Source organism: Euprymna scolopes, chromosome 18, assembly GCF_053919585.1.
Source record: "Euprymna scolopes isolate OS-2025 chromosome 18, ASM5391958v1, whole genome shotgun sequence".
Taxonomy (NCBI): domain Eukaryota; kingdom Metazoa; phylum Mollusca; class Cephalopoda; order Sepiida; family Sepiolidae; genus Euprymna; species Euprymna scolopes.
In genome coordinates, this window is record NC_136499.1 from 103,028,838 (window position 1) to 103,054,231 (window position 25,394).

At 31.9% G+C, this 25,394-nt stretch overlaps 1 long non-coding RNA gene across 1 annotated transcript in view; it reads right to left on the reverse strand.

The window, feature by feature from the left end:
* Positions 1-15,540: 15,540 nt before the first annotated feature.
* LOC145297724 (uncharacterized) overlaps positions 15,541-25,394 on the reverse strand; it is a 229,286-nt gene continuing 219,432 nt past the window's right edge. The window contains exon 4 of the long non-coding RNA XR_013870316.1: positions 15,541-16,368. This is a non-coding gene — a long non-coding RNA (uncharacterized LOC145297724). The remainder of the gene's footprint in view (positions 16,369-25,394) is intronic.

Genomic DNA, 25,394 nt, shown 5'->3' on the forward strand with positions numbered 1-25,394 from the left:
GATGAATTACTGAAGTTTTTATTATTTTGATGAATTACTGAAGTTTTTATTATTTTGATGAATTACTGAAGTTTTTATTATTTTGATGAATTACTGAAGTTTTTATTATTTTGATGAATTACTGAAGTTTTATTATTTTGATGAATTACTGAAGTTTTATTATTTTGATGAATTACTGAAGTTTTTATTATTTTGATGAATTACTGAAGTTTTTATTATTTTGATGAATTACTGAAGGTTTTATTATTTTGATGAATTACTGAAGTTTTTATTATTTTGATGAATTACTGAAGTTTTTATTATTTTGATGAATTACTGAAGTTTTTATTATTTTGATGAATTACTGAAGTTTTTATTATTTTGATGAATTACTGAAGTTTTTATTATTTTGATGAATTACTGAAGTTTTTATTATTTTGATGAATTACTGAAATTTTTATTATTTTGATGAATTACTGAAGTTTTTATTATTTTGATGAATTACTGAAGTTTTTATTATTTTGATGAATTACTGAAGTTTTTATTATTTTGATGATTTACTGAAGTTTTATTATTTTGATGAATTACTGAAGTTTTTATTATTTTGATGAATTACTGAAGTTTTTATTATTTTGATGAATTACTGAAGTTTTTATTATTTTGATGAATTACTGAAGTTTTTATTATTTTGATGAATTACTGAAGTTTTTATTATTTTGATGAATTACTGAAGTTTTTATTATTTTGATGAATTACTGAAGTTTTATTATTTTGATGAATTACTGAAGTTTTTATTATTTTGATGAATTACTGAAGTTTTTATTATTTTGATGAATTACTGAAGGTTTTATTATTTTGATGAATTACTGAAGTTTTTATTATTTTGATGAATTACTGAAGTTTTTATTATTTTGATGAATTACTGAAGTTTTTATTATTTTGATGAATTACTGAAGTTTTTATTATTTTGATGAATTACTGAAGTTTTTATTATTTTGATGAATTACTGAAGTTTTTATTATTTTGATGAATTACTGAAGTTTTTATTATTTTGATGAATTACTGAAGTTTTTATTATTTTGATGAATTACTGAAGTTTTATTATTTTGATGAATTACTGAAGTTTTTATTATTTTGATGAATTACTGAAGTTTTTATTATTTTGATGAATTACTGAAGTTTTTATTATTTTGATGAATTACTGAAGTTTTATTATATTGATGAATTACTGAAGTTTTTATTATTTTGATGAATTACTGAAGTTTTATTATTTTGATGAATTACTGAAGTTTTTATTATTTTGATGAATTACTGAAGTTTTTATTATTTTGATGAATTACTGAAGTTTTTATTATTTTGATTAATTACTGAAGTTTTATTATTTTGATGAATTACTGAAGTTTTTATTATTTTGATGAATTACTGAAGTTTTTATTATTTTGATGAATTACTGAAGTTTTTATTATTTTGATGAATTACTGAAGTTTTATTATATTGATGAATTACTGAAGTTTTTATTATTTTGATGAATTACTGAAGTTTTATTATTTTGATGAATTACTGAAGTTTTTATTATTTTGATGAATTACTGAAGTTTTTATTATTTTGATGAATTACTGAAGTTTTTATTATTTTGATGAATTACTGAAGTTTTTATTATTTTGATGAATTACTGAAGTTTTTATTATTTTGATGAATTACTGAAGTTTTTATTATTTTGATGAATTACTGAAGTTTTTATTATTTTGATGAATTACTGAAGTTTTTATTATTTTGATGAATTACTGAAGTTTTTATTATTTTGATGAATTACTGAAGTTTTTATTATTTTGATGAATTACTGAAGTTTTTATTATTTTGATTAATTACTGAAGTTTTATTATTTTGATGAATTACTGAAGTTTTTATTATTTTGATGAATTACTGAAGTTTTTATTATTTTGATGAATTACTGAAGTTTTTATTATTTTGATGAATTACTGAAGTTTTTATTATTTTGATGAATTACTGAAGTTTGTATTATTTTGATGAATTACTGAAGTTTTTATTATTTTGATGAATTACTGAAGTTTTTATTATTTTGATGAATTACTGAAGTTTTATTATTTTGATGAATTACTGAAATTTTTATTATTTTGATGAATTACTGAAGTTTTATTATTTTGATGAATTACTGAAGTTTTATTATTTTGATGAATTACTGAAGTTTTTATTATTTTGATGAATTACTGAAGTTTTATTATTTTGATGAATTACTGAAGTTTTATTTTGATGAATTACTGAAGTAAAGTTTTATTTTGATGAATTACTTAAGTAAAGTTTTATTTTGATGAATTACTGAAGTTTTTATTATTTTGATGAATTACTGAAGTTTTTATTATTTTGATTAATTACTGAAGTTTTATTATTTTGATGAATTACTGAAGTTTTTATTATTTTGATGAATTACTGAAGTTTTTATTATTTTGATGAATTACTGAAGTTTTTATTATTTTGATGAATTACTGAAGTTTGTATTATTTTGATGAATTACTGAAGTTTGTATTATTTTGATGAATTACTGAAGTTTTATTATTTTGATGAATTACTGAAGTTTTATTATTTTGATGAATTACTGAAGTTTTTATTATTTTGATGAATTACTGAAGTTTTTATTATTTTGATGAATTACTGAAGTTTTATTATTTTGATGAATTACTGAAGTTTTTATTATTTTGATGAATTACTGAAGTTTTATTATTTTGATGAATTACTGAAGTTTTATTATTTTGATGAATTACTGAAGTTTTTATTATTTTGATGAATTACTGAAGTTTTATTATTTTGATGAATTACTGAAGTTTTATTTTGATGAATTACTGAAGTAAAGTTTTATTTTGATGAATTACTTAAGTAAAGTTTTATTTTGATGAATTACTGAAGTAAAGTTTTATTTTGATGAATTACTGAAGTTTTATTTTGATGAATTACTGAAGTAAAGTTTTTTATTTATTATTTAGATAAAGTATAACGGTGGTCTTACATTTGGTATTTTCGATTTTCTCTTCATTTCCTCATCAGCCAAGATGAAAACAGTAATTAGAATAATTTAAACACAGATTATCAATCTTCATCTCAAAAAGTCACAAAAAAAATAATCGCATTAACCAAGAAACATTCAATTAATTCTCAGACTATTTAACGAAAGTGGACCCAAATCCATACACATTTTTTTTTTGTCTCATCCGAAGGTGGCAAAACTAAGCCACCTCTCCGCATACCACCTGCCTCCCTTTCGACCAACCAAGTTGAAATTATAATTCACCAAGTGCAATGCTTTGCTGAATTTCATTTCTTATATTAACACTTGTGTGGCTCAACACGGAAAGAATAACAAATCAGTCAGCTGTCCAATCATGCAAAAGGTGTTTATCCAATAAAAACAGCAATGGAAGAAGACAGAAAAATTTGCTTTCTTATATAAGAATTCTAGACATGAGAAATCATCATCATCATCATCAAATTCATCAGATCATCAGTTTTACATGTTGGCATGTGTTGGACAACTTTTAAAGGTTTACTTTCAAACTAATCTATCTATACAGAGTGCGGAGAAAGTCCTGATCGAATTTTCAAAAATTAAATTAAGATATTTATTTTCTAAATTTGTCCATTTTTTTTTTTTTTTTTTTAGCTCATTGTCTTTGCAGATACGTATTTTTGTTTCAGCTTCAAATTTTTCTAAATTAATTTCTATTTTGTTAAAAATTAGTCAATGTGAGGCTATTATCCAGCTGCACTGTGCAGGAAAAACAAACCCAGAGATTGTCAAGCTCTTAAAATCCCCAAAATTGACAATTCGGAATGCGGTAAAGTGCTACAAAGAACTTGGGATAATAGATGATCGACCCAGATGAGGACGACCCCTGAACTGCTTGTACATCATCCAAAATTAAAGTCTTTAGGGAGCAAATAAGGAGGAACCCAAAGAGAAGCATGAGGGAAATGGTTAGGAGCTTGGAAATTGATGAAAAAATTGTTAGAACCATTGTTAAAGAAGGGCAGTGGACAAGTAAGAAAGGGGAGGTGGCAAAGAAAGACGGGGGGGGCAAAGAAAGACAGGGGGGGTGGCAAAGAAAGACGAGGGAGGTGGCAAAGAAAGACGAGGGAGGTGGCAAAGAAAGACGAGGGAGGTGGCAAAGAAAGACGAGGGAGGTGGCAAAGAACGACAGGGGGAGGTGGCAAAGAACGACAGGGGGAGGTGGCAAAGAAAGACAGGGGGAGGTGGCAAAGAACGACAGGGGGAGGTGGCAAAGAAAGACAGGGGGAGGTGGCAAAGAGAAAGACGAGGGAGGTGGCAAAGAACGACAGGGGGAGGTGGCAAAGAACGACAGGGGGAGGTGGCAAAGAAAGACAGGGGGAGGTGGCAAAGAGAAAGACGAGGGAGGTGGCAAAGAACGACAGGGGGAGGTGGCAAAGAAAGACAGGGGGAGGTGGCAAAGAGAAAGACGAGGGAGGTGGCAAAGAGAAAGACGAGGGAGGTGGCAAAGAACGACAGGGGGAGGTGGCAAAGAACGACAGGGGGAGGTGGCAAAGAAAGACAGGGGGAGGTGGCAAAGAAAGACAGGGGGAGGTGGCAAAGAAAGACAGGAGGAGGTGGCAAAGAAGTTCGGGGGGTCAAGAAAGACAGGGGGGGGGCAAAGAAAGACGAGGGGGGCAAAGAAAGAGAGAAAGGGGGCAAAGAGAGAGCAGGGGAGAGCAACAGAGGAGAGAAAGAGAATGATTAATTTCGTTTCAATAATTTCAAGTAATAAAATTAAATCAAAGCGATACTGAACAAAAAAGGTCCTTCTAGACAGAGTCAATTTTTTTTTTTGTTCCTGTATAGTGCCTCTTTTTGGGAGCTGGATTTTCCCCAGATTAAAAAAACGATCATGTGCCCAACTTTGCCCTCGTTAGGGAGGCAAGTAAATAGGAACTCGGCCGATAATCAATATATTTGAATGTTGCTATTATTTTAATTTGAATATCGATTTAACATTTGTACCTTCCTGTCAGTGTAATAAATGACCCAACTTTAAAAAATACACAGGAGGGGAAATTCTATGAAGTCTGAACCAGCAGTTTTGAAACGGCTGATTATTTGTGTGGAGGGTAAGACAGCTCGGATGACCAACTGTCTAGGGGGGGGGGGGTACACTTTATCGAATTCAAATCCTTGCTTTCCTCTTGAGAATGAAAAATAATCACTTCTAATCCGTACATGGTAGTAAGCCTGATTACAGGTAATGTGGAGAAAGACGAATGCTTGGTTTTATTGCTTACTAGAACATCCGGGTTCAGACGGTACATCTAATTATATATGAATTTGAATAGAGGCAAGCCACATTCTTGAAAGCATTATTTCCGAAGGTTAAAATGAAAATATTGGAAGACTAATGCTGTATTTTTTTTTTCTTTTTATTAAATTAAAATGGAGATCATTTTTATTTAATTTTCTTGGAATTCTAATCTAATCATAAAAGACTTTCTAACATATATAAAGAGAATGTTTGTCAAAGCGTAAAAGGCAGACTTCAAAGCTGCGTAAATCAAGAAGGAAAAACAGTTTGAGGATTTGCATTAATAAACAACATTTAATTTTCGTTAATATATTTGTCTTATTACATATAGTTGTACGTATACGTGATCTCTAAATAAATATATACGGGGTGGAACGATAAAATTGTCGCCCTAGAAAAGACATGATTCCATTTCTGTTAAATGAAAACCAATTTCCTTTTTTTTTTTTTTTTTTTTGTTGCAGACCATCTACGAGTTGGCCAGTTGTGTACAAATCCCAAGAGCAATAGGAGCCGTCTATCATGTCTGAAAGTGACACAATGTTCAACGAGCAAGATCAGAGATGCACTAATGTACAACTCGTGCTTTTCCTTTTTATTAAATTAAAATGGAGGTCATTTTTATTTAATTTTCTTGGAATTCTAATCTAATTATAAAAGACTTTCTAACATATATATTATAAACAGGGTGAGCCAAAATGTTTGCCAAAGGAAAAGGTAAAAGGCAGACTTCAAAGCTGTGGACATCAAAAAGGAAAACAGTTTGAGCACTTGCGTTGATAAATAACATTTAATTTTCATTGATATAATTGTCTTATTACATATAGTTGTACGTATACGTGATCTCTAAAAGTATTTTTTTACTGTCCACCTACTTTTGGCTCATATATATATATATATATATATATATATATATATATTCATGGGCTGTATTTCTAATTTTTTTTTTTTTTAATTTTGTTTATTACATATATAAATATTTATTGAAAATATTTTTTTACGTGCATAAAAGTTATCTATGGACACGTATTTCTGGTTATCACTCGTCATCAGCATGGCTACACTTTCTGGCAAGGGGTCGAACTCACAACTACACAATTGGCAGTCATAGATGCCGAAACAGCTACACGGTAAGCAGCTGAGAAGTACAAAATTTTAGTTAAGGTTTTCTTTTTTTCATCCTTATATAGTAAGATTCTTTTAAAATTAAAGACTTTTGAAAAATCGGCTTATGCAAGTGCTAAGTCTATTTCTATTTAACAATTTTAGTTAAGGCTTTTTTTTTTTTCATCCTTATATAATTGGATTCTCTTTTGTAATTATAAACTTCTTAGAAGTCGATTTATGCAGGTGCTAATGTGCGATGGGTTAAATTTAGTTTTCACTCCGGGAATTTAAACAGCATTTTTTTTTTATTGTAAGCTTTTTGAGACTATATATCTCTATCTCAACAATGCAACCGTGTGTGTGTGTGTGTGTGTGCAAATTCGTTATAGACTCCAAAACGGCTGAACAGATTTTTATGAAATTTCACACAAAAGGTACACTTGCTGTGCCTGGCAGTGTTTTAAGCTAGGTTTTGCGTCAAAATGTTTTCAACAAGTATTGGCCACTAATAATCGCTATGTATTATTGTACGTATACATATGAAAATACCCGGCCATTTTTCCAGGTCGTTGCTTAGCGATGAGCCAGACCGACGCTGACACCGTAGAATTGTTTGTACTACTACTTCACAGCGCATGCACAGACGCACATATGACCATTACAGTGTGTTTTCTTTCTTTTTTTTATTTGACGACATAACTTCTTAATGTTGTTCCGTTAATTGGAAAGACATTTATTGATACAATTGGACAATTTACTTTCTTAAATCAAAAATTCACAGACGGTAGTACCTCAATTACAGTATAAATACAACTTAACATTTTTTTTATATTTTAAAATATTTCTTTCATTTTTTCCATTAACTTGACTTAAATTAACACTTTATACAAATACAAATTCATTAAGTTACCAAAATTGATTTTTTCTTTGACGAACTAATCAAAACAAAACACTCCTCACAGCAACAATAAGAAACACATTATACAATACTTATGCATTTACAAACACTTATTTAAAATTCTTTTCTCAATTAATCTTCTCATAAATTTCAATTGAGATTTTTTTTTGAAAATGTATTTTATCTTACACGTCATTTATTTTTCGTACATCTTTCTTTGCTAGTATATATATATATATATATATATATATATATATATATATATATATATATATATATATATATACTAGCAAAAGTACCCATCGTTTACTGGGTTCAAAAACAGCCTACAGAAAATGGACTCTGATTTATGAAAGTATGATAAGTTATGAAAAGGAAGGGTTGTAAAGAGATAGCTTTGAATTTGGGGGTATCAAAACCAAAGCAAAATATGATGAAAGTAAAAATAAAATAGGTAAACCCCATAATTTATTAGACCATACCTGTTCACACTGAAACACTTATCATAATATTCTGTGGATCTATATTAAAAAACCTTGTTAAACTTTGTGACATATTTCCATTCTATGGAGGTCAGGTGCGAACGAACACCCCATAATTTTATTATACCATATTTCTTCAAACCGAAACATAATTATCAAAGTATACTTACGCAGATAGATATGAAAAGTCTTTATTAAAGTTTGTGCCTATTTGCATTCTATGGAGGCCAGGCATGAATGCAGACTACACAATTTTATTATACCATCCCTATTTAAGTTAAAACATACTTATCAAAGTATTATTATGTACATCTATATCAAAAACACTTGTAAACGTTTTTTTTTTTAATTTTTAAATTTTTTATTTCCATACTTTGTGGACCAGGCGTCTACGCAGACTCCACAATTTTAATGAATCATCATTATGCCAGATCAAACATACCCATTCCTGTGTCTAGATACATCTTCTATCATTATATGTAATCAGTTTTCTATTATAGTCAACCATATAGGAGCCTATTCGTGACCAGACACACACACAGACGTTTAGCTTTATATTATAGAAGATATATATATATATATATATATATATGTTTACATAACTGTATATTTCTATACAATTTCTATTAATCCCCATAATGCTTCACTGATGTATCAGGGAATTTGCATATATTGATTGTCCCCCCCCCCCGAACATTTTTTTAATAAATTTTTAACATACGCACTACCTAAATATTTACTCTGTCAACCATTCTTTCAGTAGAGTCAACAGCAAGCTAAATAAACATCTTCAGCAACCCTCTCTGACCACTTGCTTGGAGCATTCCATTTCGATTCCACACACACCCACAGAGTAATTTCTCAACACTGCCTCTCCTCTCTATTAACCATGTTTATTCCTTCTTAAACTTTGCCAGCACCCAGTACAGAGTTCACTAACCTGAAGTCTTTTTTGTAACAAAATAAAAACAGTTACATGTATTTTTACATAGTCATTTCTATGGAAAAGAGAAATTGAAACCGAATAAACAGAGTAAAAATGTGAATTTGGCAAAACCTAGAATACCCTTAAATGTATTCAGAAACATTCAGTCCTTATAATTCTTTCGACTTTATTTGGTTGCAAACTCTGCAAAATTAGATTCATTATGAGCAACCCTAAACAACTGTGTTGGCTGTGGAATAAAATTCTAGCAGTGCAACATTAAATTATTTTTCTGTTTTTGGACGCTCAACTGATCCTGAATAAATTGCAAAACAGTCTACACAAATATTTAGTGAAAATGTGATTCAGAGGTTTCTTAGATGTCGGTTTAACAAAACATAGGCCTCAACAACCAAGCACAAGTAGTATGCCCGGCAACATAAGGTAAGGAATTTTTTTTGCCATAGTTGACTAATTGTAGAACTATACAGCTACAACCACATAAATTCTTACAATGAATAGATAGCCGATGTTGATCCTGTGGTTTCTTTCGCATACAGTTAAAGAAATCATGGCTCCCAAAACCTTGCCAAAGTAGTTGGTTTTGAGCTGGAAGAATAGCTGTTAAGAGGACAAATCAGAGAAATTAGATTGTTGCTGGCACGTTGCATTCACTATGTGGAAACTACATTGATCAGTAAGATGTCAATATAACGACAATTTATTAAAATAATTTTAGGATTACAAAAATAAATATCGAATTTACCAAAGATACAGACAATAAGCATAACAATGGCATTAAATCAACCCCCCGACCAAGGACGGGTACATTTGCTAGTATATATATATATATATATATATATATATATATATATATATACACACACACACATACATACACAAAGTGACTTTGTATGTGTGCAGAATGGTCTACTAAACTATTCTTAATTTTTGGTTTGCAGACCTGAAACTTGATATATAGAGTATACAGACTGGTGGAATAAATTCGATTTGGTTTTTAGCCGGTAAAAATAGCTGAAAATTGAAAAAGAAAATGAAACTTGGAATTTGTAAGTTGACTAAAAATGCAAACACATTTACAGATTCCATGCCACTTTTTGAAGTTTTTATATGCATATGGATTTAGCTCAGATGGTAAACAAATAACGCTGGCAAGCTACATGTTTTAATTTTGATTCTAGCTGATGGCACCCAATTCATATGTATTTTTTTTTTTTTGGCTACTTTTGAAATCATTACTATATATTGGGTACAATATAATAATCAATAGAGAATTGGCTCTATAATAATAAATATGAAATTTGCAAAAATGAAAATGTATTTAAGCAAATTTTACGACTGGACAATGCCAGATGGCCTGCTAGTGTATATATATATATAATTAACCAATAATTATTCTTTATACCCACAGACATTAGTGTTTCATGTGTGGCACTATTTCTAGTACCACTGGCCGTCGTGCCCCTCCCCCCAGTTAAGAGGTAATTTGGCTGTAGGCGGAGGGATACACCAAAATAAGCAACCAGAACGCAATCTTGTGATTCCGTTCGTTTCTCTCTCTCTCTCTCTCTCTCTCTCTTTCCATTCTGACAGTCATAAGGTAAGGACACATCTGTAAAAGGAGGGGGGGGGCATACCAGCATTTTAGTTAAGGGGTAGCTAGATAGATAGTTTTAAAGAGTTAATTGTTAAACGAGTTAATCGTTATGATTTGTAAATCGTTTTTGTTGTATTTCAATATTTTTGTAAAAAATAAATCGATAAGATTCTTTCACATATATATTACCCCCTGTGTTGTGCATTGTTAAATGACGAGATCGTGCCAGCAACCTGAAGAATATTCCAGCCAGAGCCGTCATCCTGAATGAAGGAAGGAACCAGCCACACCCAGAATCCTAAGGTATGCCTTTACTGTTCAACTCTGACAAAAGACGTCTAACCGACTGGTCCTCATATCCTTAATTGTATTGTCCGAACCATCGTGTCACAGTCTGATACTGTTTCCAGGACATTTATGTAACACATGAGTCGTCATGCCAGTGACCGGCCCATGTGTTATACATGCTTACGCAATCATCAGTGTAGAGGGTGACAATTTCTGCTGGTCATCAGATTCAAACAACCACAAAGTCACTTTTTTGCTCCATTTGCCGAACTTCTACCTCAGGCCCACCAAACAATTGCCGCAGGAATGAAGGGAATCAAGAACTATTAAATGCTCAATTCGGGTGACTATTTGACAATCTAGAGCATTCGAACGAGGACACACACACACACATATATACATTTTTTTTTTCTTTTAGCATACTGCGTTTTCTCATATCAATATCATGCAAATTGTGTGTTAGATGAATCGTTAATTAAAATGCGAAATTATCGCAAGAAAAAGAATTCAAGTTCATCAAAAATTAATAAATAAAACGAAGCAGACAAAGCATTAGAGTTAGGAGACGGGTGTGGCTTACCTGAGATTTTTTATTTTTAATTTTCATAGGGGTTTTCCAGACGCGTGGACTTTGTCCACCTCTAAATTTTAGGTGGGACTTGCCAGGTGTGAAGGCAGGAATGCATTCGTGCAATGGAGTGGTCGGCATATGACAGGGTCTCTGATAGGTTGACGGCATGAGGGGAGAAACCTCCTCAGAGAGGTGAGGCATCTTGGAATTGACTGGATAAGCAACAAGAGGCAGGGAATCAAAGGAGTACGGATTGGGTGGCAGCGAACGGCCGGGCCTTTGAGCCGATTTCCGAAGCCAAGAGAGTTGTTCATGACACTGTTCACCGTCTACTATGTGTGTCCTTAGATCAGTGGGATAAGTTACCGAGAAGGATGGATTGTGATGCAAAGTGGTTGAAGATGGACTCTCTCCTCGGGGAGTTGGCAAGGGAAGCAGTTTGGGAGAATTCCAGAATGATTGCATCTGCAGGAAGAAAGTCAATGTACTATTTTGGAAGAAAAGGTGTTCAATGGGAGGGAGGGGGGAGGGCAAAGAGAGCAAAAGGAAGTGGAGGGGGCAAGAATGGAGGAGGGGGGTATCAGAAAGGAAGGACGAGTGAGAAGAGCGAAAGGATAGAACAAGGAAGAAGGACAAGATGGGAAAAGCGAGGTGGGAAAAGAGTGAAAGAGAAGGACGAGGAGGAAGAGCAAGAGGGGAGGGCAAGGAGGTAGAGCAGAAGGAGAGGGCAAGGAAGAAAAGCAGAAGGAGAGGGCAAGGAAGTAGAGAAGAAGAGGAGGGCAATGAGAAACAGTAGAAAGGGAAGATGAGAAGGATGAGGGGGAAGAGATTAAAAGAAAAAGTGAGGAGGAAGGGGCAAGAGAGAAAGAGGAGAACCATTGCAAAGCTCGAAATTTGAGGCTTCTTTCCTTTTTGCTTAACGATATTACATTGGGTTCTTATAATGCACACAATAATTGAAAGCATGCGGAGGATAAAATGTGTATATTGCGTGTGCTCAAGCGAAACCATGCAAAAGTTCCAATACATTCATAGACATATATACATATACACATATATACATATATAAACATATACATATACATACATGCAACACGAGAAAACAATACAAATTAAATCAAAAAGAAAGACTATGTTCAAAATTTAAAATTATCTTAATCATTTCAGCACTTAATTTACCTCAACTTTAAATGACCTTGAACCGCTTCAATCATTAGGTGAAATACTATGAAACGTACTAAAGCCTAAATTAATCATATTCATAATATCATGAACGTATGTATGTATAATTACAACACAGGCCGAGATCATCCAGTTACTGTCTGCCTGATCAGTGCTCGATTCTGACATCGATCACAGTGTCATATCGTCTCTGTTAATGCTGTAAGAAAGGGATTCTCTCTTCAAAGGAAACTACAACTCCAGTTTATAAACAAGCAGCAATGGTTTTTATTTTGAGATGCGTTACAATAATATTTCTCCATTTTGTGACTAACCAAATGAAAACACGAACCCAACCAAATGCAAACAATCCATCAGCTTAAGGCGAAAAAGATCTTCTGTTTCTGGCCTCCCTTTATGGAATATATATCATTTAGGTCCCACCATGAAACCACTTGAGATTATCAGCTGTTAATATATGGACATAAAAAAGCTGACTAATAATGAGATCAGCTATCTGATATGAACATTATTTTTGGAAAATCTCATGTGGGTCATAATCATAGCATTAAACATTGTACCTAATTACTATTTTAAAGACGTCAGCCATTTTATAGGTGGTCTCTCTTGTTACTCAGCTAAATATTTCTCCCATTGGAAACCTGTCGCCTGCATGCATTGCAATTATGCAGCGCAATCAACATGCAGTATTGCGGATGTTAAATTAGCAATTTCGGTTTTCGAACATCAAAGAATTAAACAGGATTTTATCTTGTGCAAGAAATATTAAATAACCAAGCAGAAAAGTGGGGAGGGCACAAGAAGATCCAAAACAGATGGATTTTTTACTTTTTAGATTCTAAAATTCAGTGAGACAAATTCCTTTACAGCATTTACTGGAATGACTGCATGCATAATAATAAAAGACCTCTACTGGATGAGTGCAAAGAGGTCTAGGACCTTCGGGAAGCTTATTGCCACCTAAATTCCAGTGAAGACCAATGGTCATTGCCAAAAAAAAAAAAAAAAAAAATCAATGGTAAGTGGCTGTTGCGATAACGTAAATTAATCTGCAAACGTTATTGAAAAAGATGGAGAGTACTGGAAATCTGGGGAGACTTGTCACTCAGATTCCAGAGAGGACCACAAGTTATACTTAAAGAGAAATCTTTGATGATGGCCTGTGTGACTACTTCTAGTGAGTAAATAATAATAAAAGGAAATGTCTATTACAATAAAATAATTATAAATGCAGAGAGGAGGGGGGGGGAAGATAAAAAAAAAAGAAAGTAATATTTATAATAAAATGCAGTTAAACGTCAGAAAAAAAATCACATTGCCATGAAAAAGAAAATCCATTATTCATTTTTTTTTAATAGTCCAATTTTTTAAATAATAAAAGTCATAGATCCTATAAATAATATAATAAAAGTCATAGATCCTATAAATAATATAATAAAAGTCATAAATCTTATAAATAATATAATAATAAGTCATAAATCTTATAAATAATATAATAATAAGTCATAAATCCTCAGAATCTAAATGCATTTCCGTTGTAGAGAAAATACTGATACACCCTATATCATACAATAAACCATTCCAAATAGCATCTCGACAATGATTAAGCTAGCCTTAAAGAGTAGAGTTAAGCCATTCCCCGTATGTTCGAGAAAGGGTTATATCTGTTTAGTTTAGTGGTCTTAGTTACAATAATGAAGTAATGCAATCTGTCAAGTCGCTTTAATGAACGGGTGTTCGTAGTCGTAGCTAGTAATGTGCTTAAGCTTAAGGTGCATCTTTCAATGTCTCTTTCAGGCTGCTCTAGCCACCAATTACCTCCTTGTGAGGAGGAACCCGGATGCATTCATATTCATCACAAGCCAATTACCCAATTTGCAATTACCTATTCCATTGTTTATTCACACTAATAAACCCTTTGCTATTTTGTAATATTCAAACCAGTCACATTATTTTCAGCACGTTTCAGTCAATGTAACCTCTGAACTTCAGGTACACCGTTTTGAACTCTGGAATCTATACAGAGCTGTAATTTTACTTCCCTTGAGCATCTTTTTCGGGCTCCTCTAATTTTGCAAAGTTAATTTTTATGGTAATTATATTTTTCTCATTTCGAAAATTCTTGCAATTTCACAAATTAGAGACACTTCATAAAGCATCAAATAATAATCTCAATAAACAAACGAAAACAAAAAAACATTGTGCTCATTTCTTATGCTCCATCCCTTCTCTCTTGGTGACCCCCTCAGTGATGAGGATGGTGATCATCTTCTTGGTTCTGGTGTGTGCAGATATGGTCGACAAGGCCAATCGTAGCTTTGAACTACCTTTCACATTGAGGGTAGGTGGTCCTATTTCCATTTGGACGGTTGGCTCAAGAGCGTTCTTCACTCTCCCTCCTTTTCTTTCTCTTCTACTCATGTTAGTTGGCCTCGAAGGTGGCTGTGCCTTTGGTGATGCTCTACTTCCAGGTTTATCTGTCTTTAGCCTTGGTCTCTTATATGTATGTATTGATGCCTTGGTCTCTTATATGTATGAATTGATGCCTTGGTCTCTTATATGTATGTATTGATGCCTTGGTCTCTTATATGTATGTATTGATGCCTTGGTCTCTTATATGTATGTATTGATGCCTTGGTCTCTTATATGTATGTATTGATGCCTTGGTCTCTTATATGTATGTATTGATGCCTTGGTCTCTTATATGTATGTATTGATGCCTTGGTCTCTTATATGTATGTATTGATGCCTTGGTCTCTTATATGTATGTATTGATGCCACACTTCAAGTTTGCTTTCAGAAGATCTTCGTATCACTTCGTCTGGCCTCTTCGAGTGAGGTTTTCTTCTAGCTGCCCACAGAAGAGTTGTTTTTCAGCAGTCAAAAATCAGACATCCTGACAACGTGATCCAAACACCTCGGCTGGTTCCTAATGACAATGGCTTCAATGCTGGTGGTGTTAGCCTCCTGGAAGATTCTGAGGTTGGTTCAATAGTCCTCTTGAACTGACAGTGAGGCAAAAAGCAGCTTATTTCAAGTTAATTCAAGTTTACATAATAGGAGCTCCCTATTTTATATACTTTTTATCTATGTGATCTCAATAGTAAAATTAATTTGCATATTGCTGTGCAAAATGATACTTTATTAATTAACTATATTTTGTTATTGCTTTTTTTTTTCTTAAATCATACAGTTTTGATTTCAATCTATATAATAATCTGCTTATTCATACCTCTGAAAAAAGCCAAATACAATTTTTGAAGGCCAAACTGCTTTCCAAAAAGCCAAATTTAAAAAATTGAACTTTAAAAAGGCCTATCTACCCTGGACAAGAATATGAGTGACGTCCCTTTGATGTAGCCTGGCTTTCGAATATTGTTATAATAATAACATATGATCATTGTTGGAATGGTGTGAGAAAGGATCTCATAATTTCAACATGCCTTTCTTTAATGAAGCATTATATGGAAAATGGAAGCATTCAAAAGAAATAAGAAGGGGCGGAGTACATAGTCTGCAAGAAGATACTGCACTAAAGATAGTAAATTAAACATTATTTCTTACAATGTGATTTTATTATTTGCATTGAACTATGTAGCATAATATTACTTTCTGAGTATTTATTAGTATTTATTTATCTCATTTGGGTCAGTTCGATATTTAAAATACAATGGAGACTATTTTCATAGAAATAAACTCATGTTTGCTGCATGCTATTGGTTTTTCTGTTCAAAACATTAGTTTTTTTTCGTGCTATTCAGAAAAATGTTTCTTTTTCATGGCCTTATGATTTTAATCTTAAAACATTTGAAGAAAAAAAAAGGGGTGAAAAAATATGAAAACCAACTACAGAAAAACAAACAAACAAAAAAACAAACTCAGAACAATGAAAAATTGTGTACATAAAAATGGTCTCCATCGACCAATGAAAACAAAGAAAAGGAATTCATCGACCAATGAAGACGAAGAAGGAGAGGGCTTAAAGTTAACTCACCAGCTGTACAGGAGGATCAGCAAAAAAAAAAGTGATATGAAAAGGAAAAATACAAAAGAGTTACAGAAGTGACAATGCCAAGATCCAAAAAAATAAATTAAAAATTTGGTGACAAAAATAGTTTCTTATTTTGAGAAATGTTTGCTTAAAAAGAAAAGGGAGGGGGGGGTAAAAAATGAATGAAATCTATAAAAGTGGTAATTCCGTACAGCTGTGCTTGTCTGGCTAAAAGTAAAGAACTACACAGGATACACTCAAACAAGATACATCATCGGATTCTGTATGACCACCCCTCCCGACCTGGTCATGATTAAAAATAAACAAACAAAACTGGAGTCACAACAGTGGGGGTGGGGGCGGTAAGTTACCTGTTAAAATGGAAAACTGAGTGATAATTTTAAAAACACTGAAATTAGGTCAGAGAGCAGTAAAGTTTTAAAAAATTACAATCAATAACGTTTACAATACGCAAGGAAATTTGCCACGTCTGCATTACATGGATGACGTCATTGTTAAGGGGTGATAACTCCAATTTCTTCGGAGTCAAATAACGCTGTAAATAAATAAGATGTTTTTTTTTTGCCAAACACAGAAATACTTGAAAACCAAAACATTTATTGCATAAAAACGTATCAATATATAATTGTAAAAACATTTATTGAAAAGCCTGCATAAGAAAATATAATTTTGATAAAACAGTTTTTGAATTAAAGCAACATTGGATCCCTCCTCTCAAAAAAATATTCTTTTGAATACAAGCAAAATTTGATTTTTTTTTTCTGAACAATTTGATAATTTAAATGAAAGTTTTCGAATTAAAGTACAACTGCCCCCCCCCCCAAAAAAAATTTTTGAATTGAAGTCAACATTGTCACCGTAAAAAAATCTAGTTTAATTTTTTTTTTTATGGCACCTGTTGAAGGGTCAAAGTTATATATATTATGCATTATAGTTTTAATTTTTTAATTAATAAACAATTTGAATGGTATGAAATGAATGAACTTGTTGACACTTTTGAATCAGATTGAAGTTCTTTGACCGAGAAGCATCACTAGGTGTATCAGAATTTGGGGGGAATTTTTGACACCCCTAATACAAAACTGCAAATAAATTATAAAAAAAACTCGTAATTTCTTTTTTTTAAAGTGGGTTGTTTATTTTCTTTATAGAATATGCTTCCAAAATAAACTAGTAAAGTTGTTTAAAAAATAATAGAAATATTATTTTTTATTTTTTAAAAAAACAGTGTTTACAAAGTGCCGGCGTGCCTTCATGCAGCCATTTTTTTTTTACGTAATGAAATCAATTGAATTTTACGAGTTAATTTTTTTTCAGTTTTTAAACTTTAAAAACCTATAAAAAAATTTCTATTGGTTCAATTTTTTACGATATTTTCAGGGTCAATGTGACATTTTATGCGCTTTCCAATAAACCAAATATAATATTTTACACAAACGTTTTTTTTTTTAATCCCCTCCCTCTTTTGAAATGTCTATTAAAATTTAAATAATTAATTTACTCACCAAAGTTTTATATATCACAAATTGAAAATAAAAGATCAATAAATAAAATATTTTAATTTAAAACAAAACAAAAAAAAGTGTTTTTTGGAAATTTACCTGTAAAGTCCAAAGTGTAAAACTTTTAAGTGGAAGCTCATGTTATGCTTAGATTGTCAAGTAAATATTGGACGCTGACAACAATTTTTTCTATTTCATTCAATGTTTTCTTTTTTTAGATATTTAAAAAACATTCACTCAAAGAAGAATTCAAATATATTAAATCCAAAATTCATGTATTTCTTTGAGAAAAGAACAAAAAAATTAATCGACAATTTTTTTTTGTTAAAGGCAAAAACATAAGTAAAATGTGACTATTTTCAACTATGGGGACATATATTTCTGCACGCACAAGGCTAGACGACTAACGCAAACGTGTGGTTTTTACGTCCTTCTGTCCATCCGTAATTCAAAACAAGAATAAACACCGGTTTGGCGTTTTGCTAACACCGTAAAAATGCTTATGTAATGGCGGTATTTTCAAATACTTGTTCAAAAAATCTCTTTTATTTAAAAAATACATGGAATTTAAAATATAAATATGGATAAATTCTTAACAATGAAGAATGGAAGTACCCATTGAATAGTATTTTTTTATAGATAAATGATTTTTTGGAATTTATATTTTTATAATTGAAGTAAGTAAAATTTCGTTGATTTTCTTCAAATCTTTTTTAAAGAAAACCGATTTAAAAAAACAAATAGTGCATAATTTGCTATTAAACCTGTTATTTTTTTTAAATTTGGTCTTTGCTCCTTTAATTGAAAAAAAAATTAGGGGTTGAATTACATTTTTCAAGTAGTTATAAGTGTGTAAAGATAGGAGGTCGAATTATTCAGTTTTTTATCACACATTTTTAATGTCAGTTTCTGGCACTGCTAAAGCATCACCTGGCGACAGTTTAGTGAAATGCGCAAAATTAAAAAAAAAAAAAATGGCACCGTCCGTGTAATGCTGAAATACCGAAAATTTTGTCTTCTATCCACTTACATAGCTTTACAATTTTGACACCTTTTTTTTTTTCCAGATTTTGTATTGTTGCTACAGAGGCTTGTAAAAACAAGAATTCAAGATGGGGCTATATTTTATTTGGTGTGAACGTCCGATGCTATACGGTTAATTGAAAAATCGAAAATTAAGACAAAACTACACTTATTAACCGTTATCAATTGGTCAGATATTTAATTTTTAACCGATCTGTATATTTTTAACTTACCGAAACTTTTTTTTAAAAGTTCCTTATTGAACAACACTTTGCATTATAACAGTGGTTTCCGTTATCTTGAATACCTATTTTACAAGCCTTCGAAGCAACGATACAAACTCTGCAAAAGCGAACGTTAAAAATGATTTAAAAGTTCCTTATTTTGAGAAATGTTTGCTTAATAAGGAAAAAGAAAGGTGTAGAAAAGAAAAAAAAATGAACGAAAGCTACTATATAAAACTTGTAATTCTGTACAGCAGTGCACGTCTGGCTGAAAGTCAGAAACTACACAAGACGCATCCACAAACCTTACATCAGATAAAATTTGAAGGAGACAAGGGTACTTGTGTATTTTTGGTACTGTGCTGAAATAATAAAGTTCTTGTCATTCTTAACATGGGAAGGGTGTTTTGTAACTATTCTGTGCTTCCACCTAACAATTTAATTAAAAAAAGAAAATGATACCGTGAAACTTGAATTTAACCTGAAAAAAACTATTTAAAAATAGCGCGGTACCAAAAATACATAAGCACCATGATGAGGTGAGGAAGAGAGAGAGAGAGAGAGAGAGAGAGAGAGAGAGAGAGAGAGAGAGAGAGAGAGAGTACAAGAAACTTTAAAGAAAGATGTTACACACTTTTTAAAACCTTTTCTATTTTGTTATCAATGCTCCCTCCCCGTAACAATACTGAGTAAACTTTAAAATAAACTTAATGGACCCTTAAGGCAATTAAGACCTTTCAAAAAGATTAGCCTCAAATCGGATTAACTAAACATTTGGATCACGTGACCTCAGAGTGAAATGGAATGAGAACATAAAAATGGCACACAAATAGATGAAGGATTTCCAAAGTAAGCGACGCTTTCAAACATGCTATTATGGCAGGCGACAAACTCATCAGAACTGTCTTTAAGTTTTCTGAAAGAAAATAAGGCACCATTATCGTCATCAGTTTTACTAATTATGTACGACAAATGCACGACAACTGCTCCTGTTGATTCTCTATTTTTATTTTTATATTTAGGCACAACTTGCTCCTGCTGTGTGTGTGTGTGTGTGTGTGTGTGTGTGTGTGTGTGTGTGTGTGTGTGATGTCCTCGCGAAACATCTTTGTAAGAAAAAAGTTTGTTTATTTATTTTTTTTTTTATTTCCAGACTTGACGGAATATAAAAAAAAAAAAATGAAAAAAAAAAGAAAAAATGGAGTCAAACAATAAAACAAAAAGTACCCTTGTGTTAAAAATAAATATATATTTGGTTAGTTCTTAAGATCTAAAATATTTTTATAGCATTTTTTTTTAATAATAAATGTTCACATAAAAAATAAATGACAATGAAAAGTAAATATCTCAACAAATTATTTAATTCTCCAAAATCCTAGTCCGTCAGTCTGAAAAAAAAAAAAAGAAAAAAAAAAAGAAAGCATGAGCTTGTTTATTTTTTATTTTAATTTACAAAGATTTTTAGGAAAAAAACCCCAAAAACAACAGCATAAATTATAATCTGTTGCGTCTTGTTCTTGACAATAATCCCAGGTTACTCGAATGACGTGCCTAAATATCACACAAATAGACAACCAGTAGGAGTAATTGTGCTTTGTCATACATTTGTCATGACTTAATTTGCCATACATACCCTTCTCATATTGAGTTTAATGTCCGACATGTTGGATAAGCAATAATGGCTTTATACAATTCATTTCAGAATGACACACTTAAAAATTTAATACTAAAAGATGGAGAAATTAAATAAAATATTTAAAAAATGACCATTTAATTCGTTCCTAAAAGCCTTTAGCAAAAATTGCAGGAGTCAGAAGAAAAACAGATGCTTTCATTTCCATATGATAATCAATAATTAAGTACAGCAATAAATATTCAATGATCAAAACTATTTTTTTTAATACTTTATTTAAAAAAAAAAAAAAAAAGAAAATTTTAAGAGACATATTGCCAGGAGCGGAGAGGAGGATTTGTAGAAAAAAAAAAAAAAAAAAAAAGAAAGAAAGAAATGAGGAAAAAAGAAATCTGCACACATTTTCATGTTCAGGTTTAGCACTCTTAATCACGTGACCAAATCTATTTTGGGTGGAGGTGGGAGATGTGGTTCTCAATTTGGTTAAAAAAAAATCAATTTCTACAAAAGTTGTCGATTTCTAAACGAAGAATTCTTAGAAATACTTTAAGCCTAAAATTTAACAGCATTGATTTCTAGAGTATGTGTATATGATTTCCCTATATAAAGTTAGGTGTGATACATACATTTGGTGGGGAGGGGCACGCCATCGCCCGGTCATAAAATGTGTCAAATATATTTAATTTGTAGAATCAATTAAAAGAAGAAGAAACAAAAAAAAAACATAAAAACGGAACTTGGGTGCCATCAGCCAGAAGGAAACTGAAAGCAAAATTTTTTATTAAAAAAAAAAAAAAAAAAAAAAAAAAAAAAAATGCCGCGTGGTGGACGCGAACTTACAAAAATTAAGTTCGTAAACGAACAAGTCGGACCATGACGACACAAATGTTATGACGTACAAATTTATGTTTTTTAAATATAACAACGAATCAATCGTTCGCGCATGAGGGATTAAATAAATAGCGTCGAAACCAAAGCTTTTACCTGACCCCCCCCCTCTTCAAACAAATCGACATTTCTTCATGAAATAATCGATTTTTTTCTACTTTTTCAATATTATGTGTCCGAGACATCGCTCTTTCTAACGATACCACGTTCATACGGTTTTAATGCGGATGACTAAAGTTTTTAGCGGACATACAAACACACGCACACAGACGGCTGAGATTTATAATAGACTAGCGGGGGTACCTGGCGTTGCTCAGGTGTGGAGAGGTGGTATAGTAAGGATACTGAGCAACCCAGCCCTAAAAAAAAAAAAAAAAAGAAAAGTTTCAATCGAGCGGGCACAAAACAAACAAACAAACAAACAAACAACCCCCTTAAAAAAATGAAAATAGCAGCAAGTAGCCGTGGATACAGCTGCTGAATCGAAAATGAAAGAACGGATAAAAACAGGAAAATGTAAAAAGAAGCACATTTGTTTTAAGCGAAATAACCGCTATTAAAAATAAAATTAAAAAAAAATATATCACATTACGTAACCCAAATGTTTGAATTTTCTTTGGTTTTTAAAATGACAAAAAAACAAAAAAGAAAAAAAAAAAACATCGTTACGTGTCGCTACGAAAACAAAATGACAATAAATCACTTATTAAAAAAAAATTAAGCGAAATAGCCATTATAAAAATGATTAGTTAAAAGAAAAATCACATTAAGTAAGTCTCGAAATAAGAAAAATGTTATCTATATATATAAAAGGTAAAACGGGCATGCAAGTTTTTGTATGTCCAAGAAAGGCTTTTTTTCGCCAAGGGTTCTCGAGGGGGGGGGTACTATCGCTTAGAACTTCTTATATACCCTGTAGATCATAATATGTATGAATTGCGAATGCGCGTCGTGGCTAGATTTATTTACGTTGACTTTTACAAAATTATTGCTATTTCGGCTTCTCACGTGTTGGTTGAGCTTTTTCGTATAAAAGCAAAACATGTGAAATTAAGAAGCAGTTCTCGGCCTACAGGCCGGGAGCGTCCAGAAAGCAATGGACGTTTGATCAATGTCGGCGAAAACCGTCATATCAGACAGTTGCTTTCATTTGGACACTCTCCTATTAAAGGAGAGCTGGTTTACTCCAACACGTTGGGGAAACAAAACCAGACAAAGTTGGTTAAAAACCAAAACCAAAACAACTACCTCACAGTTAAAATTAAGTGTGGAATTTAATTTCCTTTGACCTAATTAAATTAACCACGCACCTGCCACTTGTGCATTTATAAACGTTAAATTGAAATTGTTTTCAGTTTTTCAGTTACTTTCCTTTTGTGGGCGAGTGGTAAGTTATCAAGCTCGCCTCAACGTTCCGGGTTCGATCCTACCTACCAAAACTTAAAAAAAAAATTTTCCCGATTTTTTAAGAGTTTTTTTTTTTTATTTTACTTTTTCTTTTTACATCATGCTCATTTTTTGTTGTTGTTGCTGTTTTTCCGATTTTTTTTAAAGAAGTTTAACATAGGGTTTGGATCTACCCCCCCCCCTACAAACACCCGGGCAATGCTGGGCACCCAGGTTAGTGGCAAATAAATACCATATAACCCTGCTTAAATATTAAACCTTTAAAAGAAAAAAAATCTTGTTTAAAAAACATAGACCACTATTACGTGGACTCAAACATGAAAACTAAAAGCTTATGACCCAACCTCGTTAACCACTGCCCCACAACAGTGTCAGCGAAATAACGTTGCTTTTATTCATTTAAACCAATTCAAGAAAGCATGCCTGACGCACATGCGTACTTATCGAAGTCGCATAAAAAGGAACAATTTTTTTCTGACCTGCCCTTATTTCAAAGGTCTATTTCTAAAGAAAATAATTGACCGTTTTTTCTAATTTTCACATATTATTCGACCGAGACATCACTCTTTCGGATGGTCTGATGGTGTTTATTTTGATCAATAAATTTTTTGTCTGAGCCGAGATATGCTCATCTGAATTCAAAAGTTTAGAACTTTCTTGTCAACCTGATATTTTAATACATGCAGATTTTGTATTATTTTGATTTGTATTATTACAGAGCTAATTCTCTATTGAACGAATATTTATATATATATATATTTATATATATATATATACATATATATATATATATATATATATATATATATATATATATATCAGTCCTGGTCAAAATCATAAGACCACTTAAAGTAAGTGTTTACGCATAATATCAAATTTTTAATCAAACAAATGGTTGAAGCCATTGCCAAAAGGGAAAATATGATGGAAAAAAATGAAATCTGCTTCATTCGAAACCTTAACCCTGATCTAATAATTATTTTTTAAAAAACAAACATTTTCACCTGGTCAAAATGATAAGACCACTGATAATTTATCTAACATTTTAATAAAATCGGCTAGTTTTGAAAAAATTAATATGAAACGCTTTCTATGTTACTAAAAGCAACTTGTTAGTGGATAAAAAACATCTTACTAAATTATAAATGGCAAAAGGGAAACCATTATCAGAGTTTGAGAGATGAAGGATCTTTGAGCTTAATAGGGGTGGACTCTCCCATAGATCCATTGCAAACGAAGTGAATCGTAGCAAAACGGTCATCACAAATTTTTAAAGAAATCCAAATCAATATGGGCACAAAAAGAGTCCAGGTCGACCAAAAAAAATAATCCCATCACTGGATCGCCATATCAGAAGAAGTTAAAAAAAAAAAACTCCAGTATGAGCTCAAGTCGATTGAAAAGCCAAACAGCAGCAGAATGTAGTCCTAAAATCATCAGAACGCATCTGAAAATGAAGGATTTTAATCATTTAAAGCGACTGCAGAAACCATGTGTTCTTGAACAGCACAAAACTAACCGACTTAAATATGCCGCCAAATACCAGACTTGAGATGAAAAGAAGTGGGAAAATGTAATTTTCTCCGATGAGAAAAAGTTTAATCTAGATGGTCCAGATGGATTTCAACACTATTGGCATGATAAAAATTTGCCCAAAGAGACTTTTTCAACTCGGCATAGTGGAGAAGGGTCTTTAATGATCTGGGGTGCTTTTTCGTCAGCTGGGACCCTAAAGTTGCAAGTAGTGAAACGCCGGCAAACATCATTGAAGTACATTTCAATGCTTGAAAATGCTTCTATCAGGACTGAAGGTCCACGTCTGTATGGAAGAAATTGGATTTTCCAGCAAGACAACGCTGCAATACACACTTCTCGACAAGCACGAGAATACTTTTCTTCAAATAATATAGAATTGTTAGATCATCCAGCATGTTCTCTGGACCTCAATCCCATTGAAAATCCTTGGGGATGGTTGGCAAAAGATGTGTTCAAGGATGGAACCCAATATGATTCGATAAAGGAACTTTCTGATTCAGTTTTCAGTACATGGGATAAAATTCCTTCGCAACTGATAAAAAAACTTAGTCGCAAGCATGCCGAAGAGAATTTTTGAAGTAATTTGTAATAATGGAGGCTATACTAAATACTGAGACCCTTTTTAGTAATTTATAATTGCCTTTTGTTAGACAAATTATCAGTGGTCTTATCATTTCGACTAAGTGAAAATATTTGTTTTTTTCCAAAAATAATTATTAGATCAGGGTTAAGGTTTCGAATGAAGCAGATTTCATTTTTTTTTCCATCATATTTTCCCTTTTGGCAATGGTTTCAACC